The sequence below is a fragment of the Stenella coeruleoalba genome (genome assembly GCF_951394435.1).
Source record: "Stenella coeruleoalba genome assembly, chromosome: 6".
In the NCBI taxonomy this organism is placed as follows: domain Eukaryota; kingdom Metazoa; phylum Chordata; class Mammalia; order Artiodactyla; family Delphinidae; genus Stenella; species Stenella coeruleoalba.
The window spans coordinates 109,553,494-109,577,201 of record NC_137151.1 but is presented as its reverse complement, the minus strand read 5'-3'; the positions used below and the strand labels follow the sequence as shown (position 1 = coordinate 109,577,201).

The 23,708-nt window shown below is 44.6% G+C and overlaps 1 protein-coding gene across 5 annotated transcripts in view; it reads left to right on the top strand.

Annotated features, from left to right (window-relative positions):
• NHEJ1 (non-homologous end joining factor 1) overlaps positions 1-23,708 on the top strand; it is a 78,084-nt gene that overhangs the window by 12,776 nt on the left and 41,600 nt on the right. The gene's annotated exons all lie outside the window — the stretch shown is intronic.

Here is a 23,708-nt window from a genome sequence, read left to right as displayed (position 1 = left end):
TACAGTTAGTACCCTAGTATTATTGCACTATTTTCTAATTATACGTGTTACCCAGGTTGGTACTTTATTGTGTAAGTAAATAATGCTGTTATAATATTGTGTTATGTATAGATTATTTATATTTCTGTCTTGTCTTCTAGGCTAATTTGTAAGCTTGTTGTGGACAGGGACTGTGACTCCTACTTCTTTTGAACCTGAAATTAGTGCTTTTCACAGGGCTGAGCAAAGCAGGTGATTTGGAACCTTCTGTTCTGCCTTTTGTCCATTGAGCAGTAGCCTCCTGATGCTTGAGGTCTCAACAGTGAGAACAAAACATGTGAGTTGAGCGTTCAGTCCATCTACTGAAGCAGTTGTAATTCTGGAGGAGAAGGAAAGCATGTGTTGCTAAGTCCTGAAGCAGAATAGGTTTCAGGTCTTCATGGGGGAAGAGAGATCATTAAACCTAAACCTGTGACAGAGAGAGATTTCCTAGGCCATTTTTCTCTCAGATAGCTTCCCCCATTTTTCTCTCAGATAGCTTTCTCTCAGATAGGTTTGGGTATTAAGGAGGTTAATGTAGGCTGGGATGGCATACTAGTTCCCTACCTCAGCCCCTTAGTCAAACAATGAGATGCTTATTCTTAGCTCAGCAGGGAGGTCCCTTCCTGATCTAGTGCCTGCATACGTATCCAGCTTGGTTTCTCAACATTTTTCTCTGTGTATTTTATGCTTCAGCCATGCAGAATGGCTTTGAATTACCAAAAACGCTGTTTTCTCTAGCCTTTGTGTCTTTGCACACATTGTTCCTTTATCTAGAATGCCCAGTGCCCTGGTCTTATCTACCTTGTAAACTTCTATTAATCTTTCAAGTGTCAGCTTCAGCTTCTTTGGGAGACCTTTCCGGACTGTCCTTGTAAAGATAATCCTTCTTTCCTGCTACTATAGTGCCTTGGTTCATGCCTCTATTTTACTAGTTATAACTTTGTCATGATGCTGTTTGTATGTCTGCAAGACTATGTCTTTTTCCACTCATCTATGGACTCTTTGAGGGCAAGGACCACGTTGAATGTGTTTCTATGTTCCCAGCACCAAACATAGTGCTTAGAAGTAATAGGTTCTCAACAAGTTTGTGGGTGAATATGTTGATAAACCTACACTGGAGGGATTTTATGAAAATTGTGGTGGTGTGGGCTGTGGATATAGTGTTGCTTGTTAGACCCATATTTGGGATCTTCAGTTATTCTCCTGATTTATTTTGCGGCTTTGGATAAATCACTTCTCTCAGAGCCTCTATTTTCTCATTTGTAGAACTGAAGTCTCATTTCTTTCATGCTGTTGGGGTGGAGGAACACTGCAGAACTGAATGAGAAAGCATGCGGAACACAGGTGCTAGCCCAGGAAGGCGATTGGTGTTTGGAACCAACTACTTCAAGAACTCTGGTCCTCTAGGTTCTGGGTGGATCACATCCAAACTGCATAGACCCGTAGAATTTTATTATATCTGGAAAGGATCTGGACGATAGATAGTTGTAGCTTTCCATTTCATAGATTAAGAAATTGGGCCTCAGAGGGGTTAGGTGACTCGCCTAAGGTCATATGGTGGTAGCTGTATGTTTCGGACCATCCACACTTCTTGACTCATAGTCTAGGATTATCCCTATTTTGTTTTGCTACTTATACTGGTCGTACACACAAATTAGAGGAGAGTCAAGGGCTAGGATAATGTAGAATTCTTATGACCTCTGGGATCACTGCCCTATCCTTGGAATGTCCTGTAGAACTGCTAGAACTGAAAGGTTTCCTACCGGGACTGCAGCATTTCTTATGGCCAGTGCATCTTTTCAGTTACTCTGCTTGCCTGGGGTCCTACAAACAGGACACAGAAGGGTCACGGGGTCACCCAAGACCGAGCTGGAAGGATGTGCCATCAAAATAAGCAACATAGGAAGATAAACAAACCAGAGACAGAGAGCTCGGGATGAAGGTGCAGGGGGCAGGGCTGATGTCAGAGGGCCATGCGGTCAGTGCCTTTGCTCTGTTTTTCCTGCTTCTCGTTAGGACTATTGCTAGGAAAGAGGACATCGAGATAGGGCACAGGAGGCAGTAGGATGGGAGGTTTCTAGGATACTAAGGCCAGGAAGATTATTTAAGGATCGAACAGGGGTTACTTCTCCATATTTAGTCCTTTTGTTTTTCCTCTCCCCTTAGGAGCCTGATTTTCATTTCCAGGGAGCCCAAGGGGGACAATCGATGGTGACCTAACTAGAGGGGGATTCCTGGCAGTGCCCATTCAAGTCAGGGCTGGCCCTGTTCTCACAGAAGGCAACATCCCCATGTAGAGCATTTCCTAGGACTAGGGGCTAGGAATAGAAGACCAGTCAAGGAATTGGGGGCTATGACTACATGCCAGTATGAACAGTGTTAAGGAGGAAGTTTAGGATGAGTGGGCTGGCATGGCCCACGCTCAGCAGGGTCCACTGGAGGGAGTTCCTTCCCCTGGCCGCGTCCATGCCTCCCTCTCTTCATCTGGTTGCCATCAGGCTGTACGGCTGCTGGCGTGCTCTTTATTTATTTATCCCAGTGTAATGGGGTGAGGAGGGAGCTGGCCTAAAGCTGGCATTCCGAGGCCATGCCACGAGCCACAGGCGGTTTGCATGGGTGTGTGAGTCACTGGGGCTGCATGCTGCTCAAACCAGACGCGGCTGGGCTCAGGGACAGCAGGCAGCCCAAAATAGAGCCCCGCCCTCTGCAGCTGGCAACCCCTGGCTGGGAATCAGCCCTGTACACCGAAACCTGGGCAGTTGCGTGAAGTTGGCTTCCTTGGGGAGGGAGGCCTTAGCAGAGATAGAGATTTTTGCAGTTCTCTCCTTCTCTATCTTCAGAGGAGAATATTCAGCATAGCAGTCACTCCCGTTAACTGCTTTCCGAATGCCTTGTAAGACTTAAAGAATCTGTTCCGTGTAATATCTTAACCAATTTCTATTATATAGTTATAGTTCTACAACTATAGTTAACATTGATTTGACTCAGCATCCTAAATGTAGCCATGGCCTTTGTGTCCTGTCTAGTTTTTTTTAGTATTTTCATCCCCTGTCTGGTTGCAGCCTGATTCTAGAGCAGAGACTTCAAGCTATGAAGATATTCATTGCTGTTCTTATGAAGCTAGAGCTTATATCAGAGACACCTGGGGAAGATGCAGAGTTCTTTAACCTGAAAATTGCTATCCTGTTAAGTTCACAGACAGCTTCTACTTGGTTTCCTTGGCTGGCTCTCCATCCTTTCCCTACCCTCAAATGTTAGTGTAACCCAGGATTGGGTCCTCCATCCTCCCACCCTTCACTCTCTTTCTCTCTGGGTGATCTCATCCAGAACCCAGTTCTAGCTATCACTAGTACACCCCTGAGTACCAGTTTTATATCTCCACTATGTTTCAGGCCCATATTTCTTTCTGCATATTTGACATTCCCACCTGGATGTCCCAAATGCAATACCCTAAACGTGTCCAAAATTAATCATCTGCTCCCCCCAAACCCAGTTCTCTTCTATATTCCTTATCTTGGGGAATTGTACCATTATCCATTCAGTTTTCTAAGCTAGAAACTTGGGAGTTATGCCCTCTTCTCTTTGTCCTTACTTCCAGAGCCTAATTTATTAACCCGTTTTTGAATCTGCTCTTCTTCTCTATTCCGGCTTCCATTGCCTTAGATTAGCCATTCCCCACCCTGTTTCTGGTTTGACTATGCCACAGCCTCCTAACTTGTCTACCAGTCAATACTTATTTTCCTCCAGTTGAACTTGCAGTTATGTCAGAGTGATCTCTTTAAAACAGGAACATGATGATGTCACTCTCTCGCTTAAAGTCCTTAAGTGGTTCCCAGCAGGCTGCAGGGTAAAGTTCAAACTCCTTGCATGCCACACAAGATGGTTCATGATTTGGTCCTGCTGACCTCTTCAGCCTGACCTTCTGTCACTCCCCAGTAGCACCCCACCCTTTCATCACGTTCAAGTATTGACAGCTTCCTGCCCGTACGTCTCGTGATCCATTTGCCAGGTATTCTCTTGTCCTCATGCCAAACTCCTGTTCAATTTTCCCAACTCTGCACTGGTGTCATCCCTTTTGTGAGTCTTCCATGACAGTTTTTCCTTTTCTCAGTCTGCTCTCCTTCCTCTAGGGATAAGTACACTACCCTGCTAGCCCCACAGCCCCCTGTAGTTATCACTGCTGTAGAATTTGACATCAGGCAGGATGTGGAAATGAAAAGAAGAGTAGGGAGACAGAGGACAATCGAGTTGGCTAATCCTTTCCCATTTAGGTTTTTCCTTTATAATGCTTGTCAGTTCCTTCTCTTCAATATACTTTCTTAACATGGCTTCCACAGAACAATACTCTCCTGTTTCTCCCCATCTCATTGGTTGTTCCTTCTCAGAATCTTTTGCTGGTTCTTCTCCCTTACCTCCTAATGTTGGAGTGCCTTAGGACTCAGTCCGTGATGCTCTGATCTTTTTTCACTCGTTTAGTGATCTCATCTAGTCCCATGGCTTTAAATATCATCTTGTTGATGAATCCCAAGTTTAATCTTAATTCTAGACCTTGCCCCTAACTTCAGACTGTCTCCTCAACATTTTTACATGGAAGTCTAATGGCATCTCAAATTCAACATGTCCAAAACTGAACTCCTAATCCTAACCCCCAAAGTTGCTTTTCTAAAAACCCCCTCCCATGTTGATGGAAACTTCATCCATTTACTTGCTAGGGCCAGAAACCTTGGAGTCATCCTTGACTTCTGTCCTTTCACATCCTACATCCAGTTTATCAGCCTCTTGGCTCTACCTTCAAAGTACACCTGTAATTTCACCTATGCTGCTACCACTCTTTTCTGAGCCACCATTGTCTCTTACCCACATTGTTGCATTAACCTCTTTATTAGTATCCCTCTTGCTACTTCTCCTCCCTTCTGGGCCCATTACCAACAAAGTGATCTTATTAAAACACAAATCACATCGTGATACTCTCCCGCTCAAAGCTGGCTTCACATTTCATTTATAGAGTAAAACCCAAAGACCTTATGATGGCCTACAAAATCCTACATGATCTGGATCTTATTACCTTTCTGACCTCATCTCCTCCCTCTCCCCCCACCCCCACTCCACTGCAGCCACACTGGCCTCTTGCTGGTTTTCTAATACTCTAAGCATCACCTCCTTTAGGCCTTTACACTGCCTATTCCCTCTGCCTGGAATGCTCTTTCTTCAGATATTTGTATGGCCAAATTCCTCCCTTCTTTTCTGTCTGTATTAGTTATCTATTGCCGTATAACAGATTACTCCAAAACTTAGTGGCTTAAAACAATAAACATTTATTATCTCACATGGTTTTGAAGGTCGGGAATCTAGAAGCAGCTAGCTGGGTGATTCTGGCTCAGAGTTTCCCTTGAAACCGCAAGTCAGGATCTCGGCTGGAAAGGCAGTCATCATAAGGGGCTGGAGAATTCACTTCCAAGCTCTCTCATGTGACTGTTGGCAGGAGGTGCCATTTCATTGCTACATGGCCTCTCCATAAGGCCGCTCACATGACATGGCCCTGGCTTCCTCCAGAGCCAATAATCCGAGAGGCTGAGAGACCAAGACCAAGACCAAGATGGGAGCTGCAGTCTCTTTATAACTTGATCTCAGAAGTGACACCTTATCACCGTCTTGTTATATTCTCTTCGTTAGAAGTGAGTCACTAAGTCCAGGCCACACTCCTCCAGGAAAGGGTAATTAAGCTCCACCTCTTAAGGGGAGGCATGTCAAGAAATGTGCCGGCATATCTACATGGACTACAATCGTGTCTTTGTTCAGATGTCACCTTCTCAGTAGGTTTACCCTAATTATCCTATTTAAGACTGTAAGCCACATCCCTGCCCCTCTGCACCTGGCACTCCCATTTCACTTTACCATGCTCTACTTCTTATTTTTTCGCCATAGCACTTATCTTCCATATTACCATCAAGTTTACTTATTTTATTATGCTTATGGTTTATGGCCTGTCTTCCCCCTGCCCGAATGTATAAACTCAATGAGGACAAGGATGTGTGTTTTGCGTGCTGGTTTATCCAAGTGCTTAAAGCCATGCCTCCACACATAGTTGGCACTCAGGAAGTATTTGTTGATGGATGAAGGAATCATATCTTCCCATTCTTCCTTATTTTTACTGTCTTATGACTAGGCCATGAAACCATCACCTGTTGGTAGCCTGAGACTTAGACAGCCCTACTGTAAACAGATGAGTAGCCTAAGGAGAAGATCACTGTCAGATTGCCATTCTACTACCTGCCTTGTTTCTTTGACACTTAGTTTACTGGGAGACAGTCCCAATTTTGGGATGAAGTATAAACCTTGAATCTTTTATTACTGAGAGATCCTAGAACCTGTTTTTTTAGAGCCAGTTAAGAAATTAAATATCTCAAAAACCAAAGGAATAAGAACCTGACAAAATCCTGGGAAGAACATTAGTCATAGAACCCAAAGTAAGTTATTAAGTTTCTTCCTTCCTCAGTCTTTCCTTCCTCTTCCAAGTCTGGAAGGGCTGCTCCTCTGCCATATATCTGTTCTTCAATATGTAGAGGAAGACATAGCATTCAGAGGATGTTTTTTCAGTTTTCTTCATGGGCATCACAAAGAAGGATAAGTCTAGATGCATGAGAACATCCTCCATACGATTGTGTGTGTCAGTTCTCTGATCTCGCGAGACTTGCAGCTAGTTCATCCTTACAGTATTCAGTGTTGTGCATATGTATTATGAGCATAAACGGCAATATTGCCATCAAAGAGCTTGCTGTACTTAATGAATGGCTACAGGGGCCACAGTAGTGGAGTGATTGGGAAAAGCTTCCTGTAAAAGGCATGACTTGAACTGGACTTTAGTCTTTCTTTCAGATTTTGCTAGGGAACTATGTGGAAGGCATTTTAGGTGAGAAACACATGGGCAAAGGATGTAAAATAAGAAGAAGAGTGGGTGAGGATTAGTAGAAAATAAAGTTAGCAAGATAATAACTTGAGGCTAGGTTGTGGGGAGGCCTTAAATGCTGGCCTGGAAGATTGGTGCTTTGTTCTGAAGGTAAATGTTTTTTAGCTCTTTTCTGCCTGTAATCCATTTATTTGCCCGTTTCAGTCCAGTTATTAACATCTATCATTACATGCAGTGATTTTCAAACGGCGGCACGTCTCCTAGGAGGGAGATGGGGCGCTTCCTTCTTGCAGTTAATTACTGTTATAGAGAGTGGGAAACCATTGGAAGTTTTGACTGGAGAAGTGACATATGAAAGTGATCTTTTAGGAAGATTAGGCTGTCAGTGCTTTGCCTATGTGATCTGAAGAATAGTGGTGCCATTGACAGACTGGAAAAATCATGGGTGGGGCTCAATTAAATCTAATCTTGGGCATATAAAGGAATGGTTTTCCTTATTTAAAACACAAGTCCACCAGTATTTGAGGTCTGGAATGAAAATCTCCGGGGAGGAAGGGATGGCTGCACATGTTTCTCAACCATATTTCTTCTGAATTTTGCCTTCGCTTTGGGGTTTTCTCACTGGGATTCCTGTAGTCACCACTGAGCCCTGCTACCAGGGGTTACCACTTCTCTCTTTTTGCCCCAAGAATGTATAAAAAGGCTTCTTTCTTTATTTTCCTTTTACAAAGCTCTATAAGGGCTTATACTTTCAAAAGAAGATATATTAAAAGTCTGAGGGGAAAAAACCCACCAAAAATCTGTGGGAAAACAAGAAGGAAATCAATATAGAGAATACAAGTGGGTTAAAATTACTCATTTCCAAAAGTTGGGCTTTCTGATTCTGAGAATCCCAGTAGTAAAGGGCTTTATCACATTTAAATTCTCTTATCCTAAAATACTCAAAACCAGGTGTTACAAACTCAGATGACTACAGGGGGTAGGTATATAACAGAAACATGTATCCAGCTGGATAAAAGACAACAGAGTTTGTAGGGGCCTGTGGAAAACTAAATCCTGCATGTCTAGATACATCTAGACCCAGATTGGCTAACACGGTTTAACAGACACTGCCGCAGGGGCTGTGCACCTTATTTCATTCAAAGGAAGTTACCTACTCTTCTAAAATGAAAACTGTTTTTCTTTTTTTCTGTTTAGCTTCACCAAATCCATTGCTAGTCTCTCATTTGGTTTCAATCTCTGGTCTGAGAAATCCACTGAGATGAGAATTGCGTAGTGAGGGAGTGATAACTGATACCTTATTTCTGGCAAATATCGAGTCCTTTTAGGTCTAACCTATAAGCTTCACATACCTCTGGAACATTTTGCCACAATTCACACAGTTGAATCTCCCTCGTCGTCCCCTAGTAGAGGAAGGGTTTCATAAAAGCCCATTCATTCCAGTGTGACCACTTAACGATGCCTTAGCTTATTAAAAAAAAAAAAAAAGCCTTATATATAATTAGAGTTAATTTAAAAACATAAGATGAAAATCTTTTTCAATACATGTTGAATTTAAATTGATTATAGGACATACAAGTGGGAATGTTCAGGAAAGAGTTAAAAAAATAGGATTGAAGCTTAGGTTGAAAAAGGACCTCTAGAAATAGAATTGGGAATGTTCTACAAAGGAGCAGCATTTGAAGGCATGAGAATGGAAGCATCTTTTGCTGGGAACAGCATGGAGAAAAGAACAGAAGTCCAATGATTGAGATTTGGGGAACAATCATAATTGGAAGGTAGTAGGAGCCAGTGAAGGAAACGTGAGATAGGAAGAGAATCTGGATAGAGGAGTAAGTTAGCTAAGAAAGGGGAACTAGCAGTTATCAAGTACATACTGCTCGTGTGTTAGGTACAGCAGTAGGTGCTTCAGCTAAGTTATAACTTTTAATCCTTAAAACAAACCTATGAGGTTGGTTTGATATTATCCTCATTTTAAAGATAAAGAAGCAGGAGCTCAAGGGCTAGGTAATTTGCTTCGGGTCACTTCAGGTCACAGAATTTGTCTCTATTCAAATCCCATGCTCTTCCCATTACCAGGCAGGGTCGTCCACCGTGCCATGTGCTGGATAGAGACTAGACTGACTGCCTGAGGAAAGATCATCAGGCAGTTCGGAATCTTGGGCAATATCAGCAGATTGTAGGCAGCTAAAGAAGGGTGGATTGATAAGGCAATGGAGGCAATAAGTGTAGAACTCTCATCGGGAAGTTTCACAATGAAAAGGAAATGAGAGCTAGCTGGAGAGCTAGAAGTGGCCCAGCAAAACTCCCCTTTAAAGAAGAGAAGACACATACGTGTTTGAAAACAAAGAAGCCACTGGAGAAGGAGAAACTTACGGTGGTGAAGGGAAAATGACAGTGTGAAAGCAAGGACCTACGGAGTGGAGCAAAGTGAGGGGATAGGCCTTCCTCTGGGATTTGTGGGTGGCATGAAGGCACAGGCGATATTTTGAAGATAGGTGACTTGATTTCTGCCTATTTCCCTCTTCTTTCCCCAGGGGATGTAGCCTTTTCATCCAGGAATTTTGCAGTTCTTTCCAAGGGCATTTAATTCTCCTTACTTAAAAAGAGAATCAGATGGTTCCATGACATTTCTGTTATGCTAGAAATAGTGAAAGGGACAGAAGTCAAGGTATAAGCTATATTCTTTCCCTCTTCTGAGATCCCACAATGCTTTGTATCTTTCCTGTGTCTCTTATCACTTTGGCCTTGTATATAAGAATTTCTGTACTTATCGCCCCTGTTAGGTGATAAATTCCATCAGGGCAAAACTGTCTTGCTCATTTTGTTTCCTATTCTGAACCTACTGCAGTGCCCTGTAGTAGGAGGTACACAATAATGAGTGCTTGTAGTTCAAAGGTCTTGGCATTGGAGAAGTTTCTCACATTGGTAAATGTCTCTGGTTATAGAAAGGAAGAGAGAAAACAAAAGTATCCAACGACTTACCTTTAAGCTTTGCCTGATCTATTGACTTTATATAGCCTTATATAAAGTGGTCTCTTATGATGGCCTTCGCTTGTGGGTGAAACCTGTTTTGGATAATGAGCCACAGTGAAACATGAGAGGGAGTCTGAGTTCTGTAGGTTGGCAGCTCAGCTGTCCAATGTTTAGGGAACAAGACAGCAGGATTCGTGGGCATCCTTGTTATCTCCCGTAAGGGAATTGTCAAAGGGGAAATTGCCCCGGAGTCTCAGGAAGCATTTTTTTCATTCTGTGTGGGTGATCTTTAGTCTATTTGTTTTTTTATTTGGAAATTTAAACTCTGTGTGGACAGTACTTATTAAGCACCAGTGAAATATTAAACATAGTGGAGTCATACTGAGAAGTTAAAACATGGTTTCTGCCCTTGAAAGATGGACATTTTTTTTTTATTTTGCGGTACGCGGGCTTCTCACTGTTGTGGCCTCTCCCGTTGCGGAGCACAGGCTCCGGACGCACAGGCTCAGCGGCCATGGCTCACGGGCCCAGCCGCTCCGCGGCCTGTGGGATCCTCCCGTACCGGAGCACGAACCCGTGTCCCCTGCATCGGCAGGCGGACTCTCAACCACTGCGCCACCAGGGAAGCCCCAGAAAGATGGACTTTTGAAGAGAGAGATTAGACCATGTTTACACATATGCAAAGAATATTCTAAATACATAAAATATATGTTGTCTGAGAGGAGGAAGAAATAGATTCATTTGGATGGGATCTAGGGTTCATATCAGGCTAGTTTGGGTAAGGTACTTCTGGGAGAGGTGAATCTTGAGCTTCAAGTTCAGAGAGATTTTGTACGGTGAATAGCTGCTGAAGGAAAGACACATCTAAGGATTTTATTCATTTATACAATCTGAGAGGCTCTCCCTAAGTGTGGTGGTTTGAGGGAGTCCTTCAAAAGCTCTTTGGCTACTGTTACTCTTACCCTTGAAGCCTAAGCAGTTCTGATGCTGTACATTGTCTTCTTCGAATATTTATTGCAAAGAACTCCTTCCAACTTGGTGTGAGTGAAGCTAGGAATGAAGAGGAGCTTTGAGACAAGGATGATGATACTGCTCGGTGTAAAGAAGGAACAGTCAATGAGCATCTTAGCATTTAGGTTTCTGTAGTACCCGGCAGCCGGGGAAGAGCAGAGTGAAACTGCTGAATTTAGTGGGTTCCTAAGGAGACGCAAGTCTCAAGCCGAATATCCCCCCCAATTTGGGATCACTTCTGATACTGAGATAAATAAGAATCAATATAAAGTGGATGAGATTAGCTACCTACAGAAGTAATCCACCCAACTGTTTGTAAATATATTGCTTATGAGATGAGGTTATAGACCTCAAGGGCCTAGGCTAGTACCTAAGAAGGAAATTATGGCATCTCAGATATCTTGTTCAGAAGATTAGAGCCATAGAATTTTAAGAGCTGGAAGGGACTTTATCAATCTAAGGATATATCAAGCCTCTTTGTTCTACTTATGAGGCAATTAGGGCCTACAAAGGTAAAAGAACTCTTACGTAGAAAAACAGTGGTAGATTTTGGCACCAGGACCCAGAATTTAGCACAAGGACCCAGGGCTCTGAACTTCCAGCCCAGTGTTCTTCCATCATGTCCCATTGCCTTGCTGCATGTTACACAGCTACACCTGGAACTTTCTGTGGGCAGGAGGCAAGACTGAGACCCATCTATGAACAATAGGGAGACTCGTAACTATCTCGTAACTTCATTTTTTTTTTTTTTTTTGCGGTACGCGGGCCTCTCACTGTTGTGGCCTCTCCCGTTGCGGAGCACAGGCTCCAGACGCGCAGGCTTCAGCGGCCATGGCTCATGGGCCCAGCCTCTCCGCGGCATGTGGGATCTTCCCGGACCAGGGCACGAACCCGTGTCCCCTGCATCGGCAGGCGGACTCTCAACCACTGTGCCACCAGGGAAGCTCCGTAACTTCATTTTGAGATAGGGAAGTGGTCCATGGCTAGAGAACTCTGCCCCAAGTACCGCCTCATTTCTTACCCCATATCCCTTTCTTCCAACTCTTCATCTTGCACACCTCTTGGCTCTTACAAGCAATTTGAGAAAAACTGTTATATAGTTAATTCATGAGGTCTGAGGAGATGTACTAACAGAGGAGCAGAGTTGTATAGAATTTAGGAAAAGGAAAGCCAAGGAGTGACAATTGATTAATTTGTCTAGCACAGTGCCAAAGCAATGCTAGAGTAGAATGAGGATGAATGGCTAGTTTTTTCCGCAGTGTATATGAACTATCACATAAAGTCATTTGCTGTGTTTGCCTTTTTTCTGTGTTTAGCAAGTAGCACTCTCAGTGTTTATTCAGCGTCCCAGGAAAAATCGGCTGAAGATATATCAGTCACTGGAATAGTATAGCCCTCACCTTGTAAACTAATAAATTGGTACTTTAATTTCTAAATTGGTCTCTTATGATTTTAGTTAGCATCAGTTAATCCTCTAGAGTCTGATTATCCCTAAACTAACCAATGGAAACCAAGTTAAAGACTCTGGACCTTTGGTGATGCCAACAAAGTAGAGACTCCCCATGAGATGCTGCTTCGGCAACCACTCAGGGTGTCTCAATCCATGTATCTATTTCCCTCCGCCAACATTTCTTATTGAAAACTGTCAATAGCAGGGGCTCATCTGACTCCCTCTTGGAGGATCAAGGTGATTTTAAATGCATCACAGATCAGTCCTCGGAGAGTGGGTATTGGATGCTGTGCCTCTTGTTCAGTGCAGTAAATGTACACATGGCCCCTTTTGTCAAACCTAACATGTACAGTAAGAAATCCTCCCATCAGTTTTGGGGCTTTGCCCAGCTGGAGAAGCCCTTTGGTGAAGGGAGGTATGAAGTTCTAACTGGAAGTGGGGGGTCTCTCTCAGCGCTCTCTTAACTCATAGCTTTCTTTTCTTTGACTTCATCCACCGGTGGAAGAGGGAAATATCGGTGCCCCTTTGACTCTCTTTGTTCCATTTTAGAAAATGTAGTGTCAGAGAACTTCCCAGAGTTTTGTTCCCCTGGTCTAGTGAGCCCTCATATCTCAGAAGTTCGAGCATTGTTTCTGGCTGTACTGGTCTGGTCAGAACCGCCTGGATCAACTAGCAATCAACTGACACACAGACCTCTCTTGAATCAAATGGCCATTGTACTAACCTCATATCGAGGCTCAGAATGTCAGTTTCCAGCTTGTCCTCATATATAAATATAGGTCTCTCTAGATATAAAAAGTGAGAGAGTCTGTAAGTTGCTTTTTTTTTTCTATACCCCCTTTCATGGGGAAGGCTAATGAGATGCATATCATTAGAGACCCGATGTTTTGTGGGACAGAGCCTTTTAAACTGGATGTGCCTGGCTTAGTCATGGCAAATATTTACCAAAAAAAAAAAAAAAAAAAAGGGACATACCATATAAAATTAGAGTTCTGAAAATAGTACTGAGAGAGGGAGAAAGAAAAAAAAAAAAAAAAAAAACCAGGACAGAAAATACAGGCCAGTCTGTTTGGGGAAAAGGGAAAAAGAGATAAAATGAGAGAAACCTCGCAGTAAAAACAGCATCTTGGTAAACAGACTATAAAAAAAATTGTGACCTGCTTTCTGGCAGCCCTGGCGGCTGTCGAGCGGGTGAAGGTGGCGAAGCTGGCGTCTGTGTGGACACACGGTGCCCGGGGCGCACGGCTCCCCTGGCCGCGCAGGGCGTTAAATTTAGCCACATAATGATGGGCCTGAGGACAGCCTCTTGTTGACCACACCATAATTACTGCTTCGCTTTATGAATTTTATTTTGCTTATTCTGTTTCCTCCTTCTTTGGCATGAAGGAGGCCTAGAGTGGGGGGAGTCCCGCCGCCACACCCCTCCTCTTACTGGACAAATGAGTCTTCATAGAAACTTGGACTCTTGAGCCAGGGTAAAGAGTAAGCTCCCCTGATTAATCCGAAGGGGAGGAAGGTTTCCTGGTCCCCAAGGCTCTTGATTGATCATAGTAAAGTCATAAATAGGACTTGCCAGCCCTACTTCTCAGTGCTCTTGGAGAAAATGTTCCTAAGTCTTTGGTCTTAGAAGGTGCTCTCCTGTGAGTCTGAGAGGTTGACGCTCTTACTCTGTTTATACCCCAAGAGCTAGACTTCCAGGTGGTGTCAGATGTTTGGGTCTTGGGTCCTCACTCCCTAGCTAGCTACTAGAAGTTTAGTGTTGACAACATTCTGCATCGTGAAGAGGTGCATTGTTTTATATATGTTAGTCTTGGTGATAACTGGGTTCTTGAATCTGAGAACCTAATATAATTAAGTGACTATTCAGATAACTTAAAAATACTTGTTCAGAACATTTTGTTGAAAGCTCAAATATTGTTCTTCTTGGGCACTTGTATAGGTGCTGATTTTCTTGGTTTTAGAGTTAAAATAGCATAGTTTGCTAGAGCGTACCATGACCTTTGTCAGAGTGGTGCTCTGAGGCTTAGTTTTACCTACAACTCTAGGGAAGGATGCCCTTGGTCTCAGACCAAAAGTACCATATTGGGGAGAGAAAGTAGGCTGTAGAAAGGGCATCGGAAGAGTCATATGGAGTAGGTACTGGGTCATTGGGGGTGAAGTTCTTGAGTGGTGACCTAGGCTGGCAGCTCCCTATGGCCCCACAGTGGCCCTCCAACTGAGGAAGTGGTGGAAAAGGAAAAGCAAACAGGGGTTGTGGTCAGGGTACTGGCTTGTCTCTCACTGGCCAGGACTGTCCTGTTTGTGTGTCAGGAGTGGTTGGGCTCCTCCCGAAGCCAGGCAAGAACGTGTCAAGGAGAGGCTTCTTGCAGCTCTTGTTTTCCCAAAACAAAGGAAACTCCTTGCATTGCTGGAAGTCGCGTGCTTGGATGCTGAGTTTGTTATTGCCTGATAACCTGGCCACCAACTCCTGCCCTCCTCTTCACCCCACACAGCCAGTGGCTTAGTGGGAGCAGCTTCCTGTTCCTCATCCTCGGCAGCAGATTCGCTCTCTTGTACCCAGAAGGGAGGGGGGGAGGAGGAGAGCTAGCCCTCCTACCCCAAGACCGTTCCTCTTCTCTTCCCATAGAACCTTCTAGAACAGTGCTTTTCAAAGTAATCTGACACATGGGCTTACTGTGCATAACTCATATGCAGCAGGTGTCACATGTGACAAGTCCAATGATACTCAAACTGTTTTGTACCCTGTTCATTGAGATGAGTCCTCTGAACATGTGTTTGGATGTCATGGCAATATCAGGTTGCTATAAAAGTTTTCAAATGCTTACACTTGATTTCTGTACTTACCTTATGTGTGGGCTGGTAACAAGGAGTCCATGGACCAGGAGCAATTTGTTGATAACACTTTGAGTAGCATTATTCTAGAACCTTAAGACGTAGTGAGTTTGAGCTATTCCTTATTGGACATAGAGGCCCCACCCTAAACCTGTTCAATGGGGGATGAATCTAAAAATAAATTCTTAAGGAAATTTCAGGCAGTAAGAAATAATCTGATCTCAATTGCCAAGTCATGCCAAAGAGCTCTGACACTCAGGTGGAAGGCTGGGCTAGAGGATTAAAGGTTTCTTTCCCAGTGCCAAGGTTCTGCAATTCTAAGGTTAAATGGTGAGGCCAAGAGATAAAGTTAATGACCATGATGATTTTCCCTTAGGGTATTGATTCTAAGCCTTAAACTGTGGCTCTAGGTGACTAAATGAGGTAAAGAAAGAAAAGGAGGGGATGTTTTTCATACAGTTCATTTGCTAGTCTGTCATTATCATCCAGTTATGAGGTCTTTCTTATACAGATCGATCATGTGTTTGGGCAGCATTATCTTAGCCTTCTGTTAGGAGGCCACCAAATTGTTTCTACAGGTTGAAAGATCTAGGATTGAGGAGAAAAGTAAATATTGGCAGAGTTGGTGGAATTCAAGTAAGAGATAAGAAATGGCCCTTGGGTTAGAAATGTGGACTATTGCCTGGGTTACCCGACAGCCCTCATTGGAGAGTGGGGGGTGATACTCAAGAAAGGACAAGAAACCAGATGGAAACTCCTGACTAAAGTAAATCTGGTCACGTGTTCCTGCTGAAAACTGATCGGTGGCTCCCTATTGACCTTAAGATAAAGTCCAAACTCCTTAGTAAAACCATTATGGCCCTTTATGATCTGGCGTCTCCTTACCTCTCCCACTCTTTTGCTAGGCCACACTCACCCCCAAATCTACACTTCCAAATCTACACCCCCAAACCCATCCCAGATCTTCACTTCAGTCGCAGTGAACGGCTGTCAGTTCCTAGAGCCCATTATTCTCTTATCTCTAGTCCTGGGCACATGCTCTTCCCTCTGGAAACCTCCTGCCAACCGTCAGCAAAACCTTCTCACCTGGATGACTCCTGTTATTGTTTGGATTTCAGTGAAGATGTCACTTCCTCCAGGGAATTTTCCCTGGCCCTCTGAGTTCAGGCTAGTTGCCCTTCTTTTTTTTTCTTTAAGGCCGTACCGCATGGCTTGCAGGATCTTAGTTCCCCTACCAGGGATCGAACCCAGGCCCCCAGCAGTGGAAGCACAGAGTCCTAACCACTGGACCACCAGGGAATTCCCTAGTTGCCCTTCTTATGTGCTACTTTTTTTTTTTTTTTTGCGGTACGCGGGCCTCTCACTGTTGTGGCCTCTCCTGTTGTGGAGCACAGGCTCCGGACGCGCAGGCCCAGCGGCCATGGCTCACGGGCCCAGCCGCTCTGCGGCATGTGGGATCTTCCCAGACCAGGGCACGAACCCGTGTCCCCTGCATCGGCAGGCGGACTCTCAACCACTGCGCCACCAGGGAAGCCCTTACGTGCTACTTTATTTGTTCTATCATAGGCCCTATCAACACTGCATTGTACTTACTGGTTTTTCTGGCTCCTTCCACTACACGGTAAGTTCCCCAACAGCAGGGATATTTTCTTATTTTTAATAAATTTATTTATTTTTTATTTTTATTTTTGGCTGTGTTGGGTCTTTGTTGCTGTGCGTGGGCTTTCTCTGGTTGCAGCAAGCGGGGGCTACTCTTCCTTGCGGGGCGCAGGCTTCTCATTGCAGTGGCTTCTCTTGTTGCAGAGCACGGGCTCTAGGTGTGCGGGCTTCACTAGTTGTGGCATGCGGGCTCAGTAGTTGTAGCACACGAGCTCTAGAGCGCAGGCCCAGTAGTTGTGGCGCAGAGGCTTAGTTGCTCCGCGGCATGTGGGATCTTTCCAGACCAGGGCTCGAACCCGTGTCCCCTGCATTGGCAGGCGGATTCTTAACCACTATGCCACCAGGGGAGCCCCTGAAAGCAGGGGTATTATTGGTCTTGTTTAACTTGTCTCATCCATTGTAAGTACTCAGCAAATTTTGTGGTGCTATGTATTCTGCAGAGAATTTTTGCCTTTGTTATTTAATTTGATTCTCATAACTATCTGATGAAATGAGCAGGTTTCATTGAGGAAAATTCAACATAATATATTGATCACCTACTCAGATTTTTAAAAAGGCTAAAAAGAAAGAACAAATTTACATAAAAATATTTTTCACTCCACTAGTGCCATTTCAGATTAAGGAGATATGATGGATTGGCTAAGAGAATTAAGTGACCTTGTGTCCCACAAGTAATTGCAGTTGAAGCCAGAACCTCATCCTTTGACTTTCTAGTACAGAGCTTTTTTCCACTATCTCACACTGTCTCAGAGACTCTTGTTCTAATGAAATATATTTCAGAAGGCAGGATACTCAGAGAGTAAAAAGCATTCCTGTAACTCTTCTTAACTCTGCCCATTGAAACACAGGTCTGAAATTATAGAAAAAACGGCCAAGCACCAAACTGGAGTATTATCACACAGAAGGTCAAGGAAAAATGTTAGGACCACGGGACATAGAAATGAGCTGAGACGCAGTTGGAGGGGAATCCTCTATCTTGGAGAAGGATCTGAGAAACACTGACATTTTCAGCTGCCAAAATGTTTCCCTTGGGGCCGCCCTGGGAACAGGATAGCCAAGTGGGATGAGAACAGAACTGGGTGGGATACTTGCTAGCCCTCTTCCAGCTCTAACAATTTCTCAGCCACTGAACAAGTAAGGCAGAGCTAGAACCATTAAGGTTGCCTCTCAGCCCTTTTTATCCTTCAGCTCTTGGGAGCTGGAGGGAATTGGTATCACCCAAATCAGCGGAAACCTAGTCTGTAGGCAGAGCTGGCCACAAGGCTAGGTTCAAAATTATTCCTGCGCCCTGGCCTTTGGGCAGGGAAGAGCGTGGCCTGCGTTCTCTCACCAGGAGGGATCAGTAAATTCTAGCCATATAGGACCCAGACGCTCTTTGTCCAGCAATGTTTTCCCAGTGTCTCCTGGGGAGTGATTCAGGGCCAAGGTGACAGTGGGTTTGGAGCCTAGATGAAAGGATCGCGGGGACCACAAGACAAGATCCCTTGTGTGGTGGCCGGCTGGAAAGAGGAGGGAGTGAGTGTGTGTGGAGGTCAGTGACGCAATCCCCCTGGCTTGCAGCGATGGAGGAGAAGGCTCGCGGTGTGTCTCCTTATAAAGAGGCCCTTACCACATGAAGCAGGGGTGAAGGTGATCCCACTGTGAGTCACCCAGGAAGGGACGCCGTGTGCCCAGAGCCCAGAGGAGAAGACTTGTGGATTTCCCACTCTTTCCTTCTATGATTTTATGCGTAATATGGGCTGGTTTAGTCACTCAGGCTGCACTGCTTCTCTTTCTGTCTTCGAATCCATTCTGTCTCCTCACTCTACACCATCCCTGATGTGTGCAGTCTCTAAATCTATCAATTTGCTCTCGATTTTTAATAGTTGTTTTTTTTTAATCTGAAGTTTGATATCTGTTGATTTCAAGAAACCCAAACCATTACTAATTGTGTTTGCCTTTGAGAAGATGGTCTGGTGGCTCTTTGCCAAGCATGGCTGTTCTTAGATTGTGTTTGCTTTCCTTCTTATCTTCAACCAAGGCAGGTTCATATCCTGGCCTGGAATCTGAAGAGATTCTAGGGGCCCCCCGGATCCAATTGCCCCTCAGTTGAAAGCGACTCTAGTCTGGCCTTTATTGAGGTCTGGGACTGCAGAGAGCTCTGGGGAGTGTCCCTGTAATCAGCCAGCCACCAACCCCACACTGCCTTGTAATAAAGCAGCTCTATATTTGTTCTGTTTATAGTCTCCTCTGTAATAATGCCACAGCCCTCACTGCTCTCTCTTTGGGGAGATTTTCTGGGTAATAGGAAATTTTGAAATGTTAAAGAGGGTTGTAGACTCAGAAAATGTTTTTATCTAGGATGTGTCTTAAGTTGGGAAGGTGCCCGGGAAATCCAGGCAGCCAGTGAGAGCTCGTGGGGAGGAGTGTGCTGTGGTGAGCGTGTTGTGTGTGAGATGCTGTGGCCGTAGGGACCGTGTGTGAGGGGGGTGTGTATGGGCCACGCTGTGGTTGTCATACGTGTGAAGCGCACCGCGCTCTTGGTGGCTGCAAGTGGAGTGTAGGGTCGGCTCGGCGAGTGTGAGAAGGGGTTGCAGAGGGGAGAGTGCAATGACAGAGAACCCTGTTTTGGCAAATTTCGAAACTGTCAGGTATGTTGGATGGTGAGATGTAGACGGTTAGCCTCAGAATAGAACCTTTTAGAGTTCACATTCCATTCATTCTTTCAACTGCCGTCCCCTGTACTCTGGTCCCCAGCCTTTTCAGGCCTCCACACAGTTCTGCGGACATTCCTTCTGCTTCCTTCCCAGTCCTTTCAATTTCTCATCTCTTTCTTTGTTAACCAGGAAGAAGTCAGAGGCAGACTGTTCTGGAGAGGGAGTGGAGCCACCTTGATCGGGGCTAGTGAGAGCCAGCCAGGTGGCCCAGGCTGACCCTTTGAAGTTGAGCTATGTGATGAATACTGGGGGTGCTGTTGCCAGGGCTCTTGCGAACAATTACAATTCTGATTCCTCTTCCCGCCCCCCACCCCCCCCGGATTCTATAAATACTTTATTATATGGCATTAGTAAAGCTTCAAGTGTTTCTTTTTATTAGAGCTACATAATATGGTAATTGTGTGACAGAACACAGCTCCATGAGCAGTCCCCACCCTCTTCCTAGTTGTGGCCTCCACCACCTCAGCTGGGGTTAGGCCCACAGGCCTCTCTGTTCCTCTGGAGTGTGTGCAAAGGGGGCGGGGTCAGGTGTGCAGACAGAGCTGGGGGTCAAGGCCTTTGGGTAGGATCAGGCAAGAGGAGTAAAGAGGTGTTTTCTAGTTTTAAGCAAAGTCTGCTTTGGTGTGCAAGTACAGCAGGAATCCTATTATTAGCATTAATTCCAATCCTCGCATGGCGCACTTAACCTGCCTTTCCTTTTTTTTTTTTTTGCGGTATGCGGGCCTCTCACTGTTGTGGCCTCTCCCGTTGTGGAGCACAGGCTCCGGACGCGCAGGCTCAGCGGCCATGGCTCACGGGCCCAGCCGCTCCGCGGCACGTGGGATCTTCCCGGACCGGGGCACGAACCCATGTCCCCTGCATCGGCAGGCGGACTCTCAACCACTGCGCCACCAGGGAAGCCCCTGCCTTTCCTTTTAATAGTATTGTCATGTGCCATGGAAGTAGGTTTTGAGCTTAGACCCAGGGCCAGTGGTGGCTGGGTTTCTTTGGTCAACTCAATTCATGGTACTTTTCCTTTATTTATGTATTTTTCATAACAGTCATCATTCTTACTGGTGTCTCCTGGGTTCAGAATCTGTAGGTGCTTAAGGAACCCGATCCCTCTTATCTCTTGCTCCTTCAGTGTTAGAACATCTTTTCCCTTAAACCCAAGTCATTGGTCTCTGTGTCTGCTTGTTTCACGGAAGGTGTAGGGCTGGAAATTCCACAGCCTGTAGGTCTTTCATTACTGTTAATGTGTGACCTGCTAACTGTGTATTTTGTTGCCTAATTGAGCCTTATTATTTGATTCTGGTTTCTGTCCAATGAGATCTGACTTTGAACCTTCCCTACCCCTCTACTGTAGCTCTTGATTGATCTAGGTCAGGGTATCCCTACCAGTTCTTCTCTGAATTGAGTAAGACTTAGTTTCTGCATCCTTACTTCTGTAGAGCTTGAGAATTGGGGATTTCTGCCTGGGTAGCAGATAACAGAGTCTTCAGTGCCAGGGACGTGGGCACAATGTTTAGTCCTTTCTTAACTGCCCTTGTGCCCAGCGTTTGCATAGGGGCCAACCCCCAACTAGACTCTGCCATTCGCTCTTTACTCATCACGGAGTCGTATGGGCATATGCTCTTCCCACCTTTTGGGACTAGCCAAGGTTAATATTAGACCTTCTAGCTGGGCTGCTGTTCCCGAAAGCCACAGGGTGTTGTTAATATTCATGTGACCGCAGAGGCTCATCAATATTCATGAGGTATCTGCAGCCTTCCTTCGGGCCCTTAGCTTGGAGAAAACAGGAATGATTAGAGTTTCTAGAACTTAAAACTAGCTCTATTTCCTGGAGTCTCTTGAGGAGAAGGCAAACCTTAAGAGTAAATGTCTGGGCCAAGAGAAAGAGGAATTTTCATGCCAATATCCTGAACTGGTCTGACAACTTAGCAGAGTTGTGCTGGATGGCTGTTCATGCCATCGTCCTTGTCCTGTGTGTATTGAGTACTGCTGGGTTTACGTTCTTGCGTGAGGTACTCTGTGGGGTAGGAAACTAGCATTGGTAAGTACTCAGTGAGTGCTAGGGATTCCTGCCCCAAGAGGCACGTGGAAGAGAAGGGGAGACAGTTAGGTATTCATATATCTATTATCCAAAGTGAGAGTACTGTTCCGGAGACGTACACAAAGCGCTGAGCGAGGACAAACGAGGAAGTCGTTCTCTGTGAGGAAATTAGTGAAGGATTTCCAGGGAGCTCTTGAAAGGAAAGAAAAATAGAATTTCCTGCGATTCCTTTAACAACCCTCAACAAGGTGTAAAGCCCCTCTAAATGCCACCTCCCCCGGGTGCCCTGCTTACCAGCCTTGCCTGCTACACCTTTTGTCAGATGCTTCAGCTATTCCAGTATCTTATTTAATAGAACTTCTTTCCTAGAAAGTATCCTTCTACTTCCTAGGTGGGAAAATTTCCCTTTTTTTTTCTGAAAGATTTAACTAGTAAGAGCTCCCAACTGTGATACAGTTTTTGGCATAGTTTGGTTATTGAAAAAGATGAACATAATTCCAGATTGCATAATTAAAAGAAGAGTAGGAGAGCCTGAGGCCACCCTTCCATTGTAGCACTAGTTGGCCACTTAGGATTTTGGTGTCATGTTTGAAAGATGCATGGGGCCTTAGTGCCCATAAGAAGATCAGGACAATAATAAAAGGGATGGAAACAGAATTCTTAAAAAAGTATCCAGGCTTCCCCGGTGGCGCAGTGGTTAAGAACCTGCCTGCCAACGCAGGGGACACGGGTTCAAGCCCTGGTCCGGGAAGATCCCACATGCCGCGGAGCAACTATGCCCGTGTACCACAGCTACTGAGCCTATGCTCTAGAGACTGCGTGCCGCAACTACTGAAGCCTGCGCGCTTAGAGCCCGTGCTCCACAACAAGAGCAGCCACTGCAATGAGAAGCCCTCGCGCTGCAACTAGAGAAAGCCCGCGCACAGCAACAAAGACCCAATGCAGCCAAAAATAAAAATAAATAAATTTATTAAAAAAAAGAAAAATATATTCAAGGAAAATGGGATTAATTAATTGAGAGAGTAGATTGAGTGGTAGCTCGTTTTTTTAAACATGAAAATTTATCATCTGTAGGATATGCTTTTCTACATTTCATACACGATATTACAAGAAAGGATAAACTTGAATTATAGCAATAAGGATATAGTTGAGGTGGAGAGAAGACTTTTTTACCTGACTGTAATGTTACCAGGGAAGCTTTGGAAACTACCCCTCCAGAATTCTTTAAGACTGTTTCCCTAATGACAGGTGTTGTCCCTGCTTGGAAACAATTGGAAAGCAATAGGAGAGGGCATGGCTGGCCCTAAGATTCTATGGTTAACTCTCTATTCCCCTCGAGTTGCTGGTTTGTACTACAGCCTAGCAGAAGTTTCTCCCTCTTCTACCAGATGACAATACTTTTTATGGAGCCACACATATTTCCTATGGTGACATTTGGGGAAATACTTGCATATAATTTAAGCTGTCAATCCCAGGCATCCCTTCATACTTTCTACTAAAGACCTACTAGATCCTTCTTGAGGTCTGAGGAAGCTGACCTTGGAAGCTGGCATGCAGTGCCTAGAGTTAGGTCCAGGAATGGGTTTTAGGAAAAAAACATTTCTTCAGAAGGAATATGAGGGAGGGATAATATTAACAGTTCTTTTTCTATACACATTCATTGTCCCCCTCTATATCCTTCCTCTTATATTTCTTCATTCTGTCTCTTTACAAAGTCTGTTTACATTTTTTCTTGATCTTCGCTGTTCACCTAGATATTCTTTAAGATGGGTGAGAAATTGCTAGATTACCTTAAAGAATCAGATAAATGATGCTAAAATGGAGGCTTCATGAGAGCTGGGTGCTTGTGTGTCTTGTTCACCACTGTACCTCCAGCTTGTGCCTCGTTCATAGTAGGTGCTACAGAAATATTTGTTAAATGGATGAACAAATGTTTATATTTGTGAGATGAACTGACCGCTCGATGAGCATATTGCTTATTAGAATGTTTGCCCAGACCACAGTGAGGACCACAGGAATGGTAGAGCAGCGTGAAATATCTAAGTCACTGCTCGGTGATGACACTGCTTTCATTCTACTGTTTGATGACAAAGGATCATGTCATCTCGGTGCAAAATTAGAATT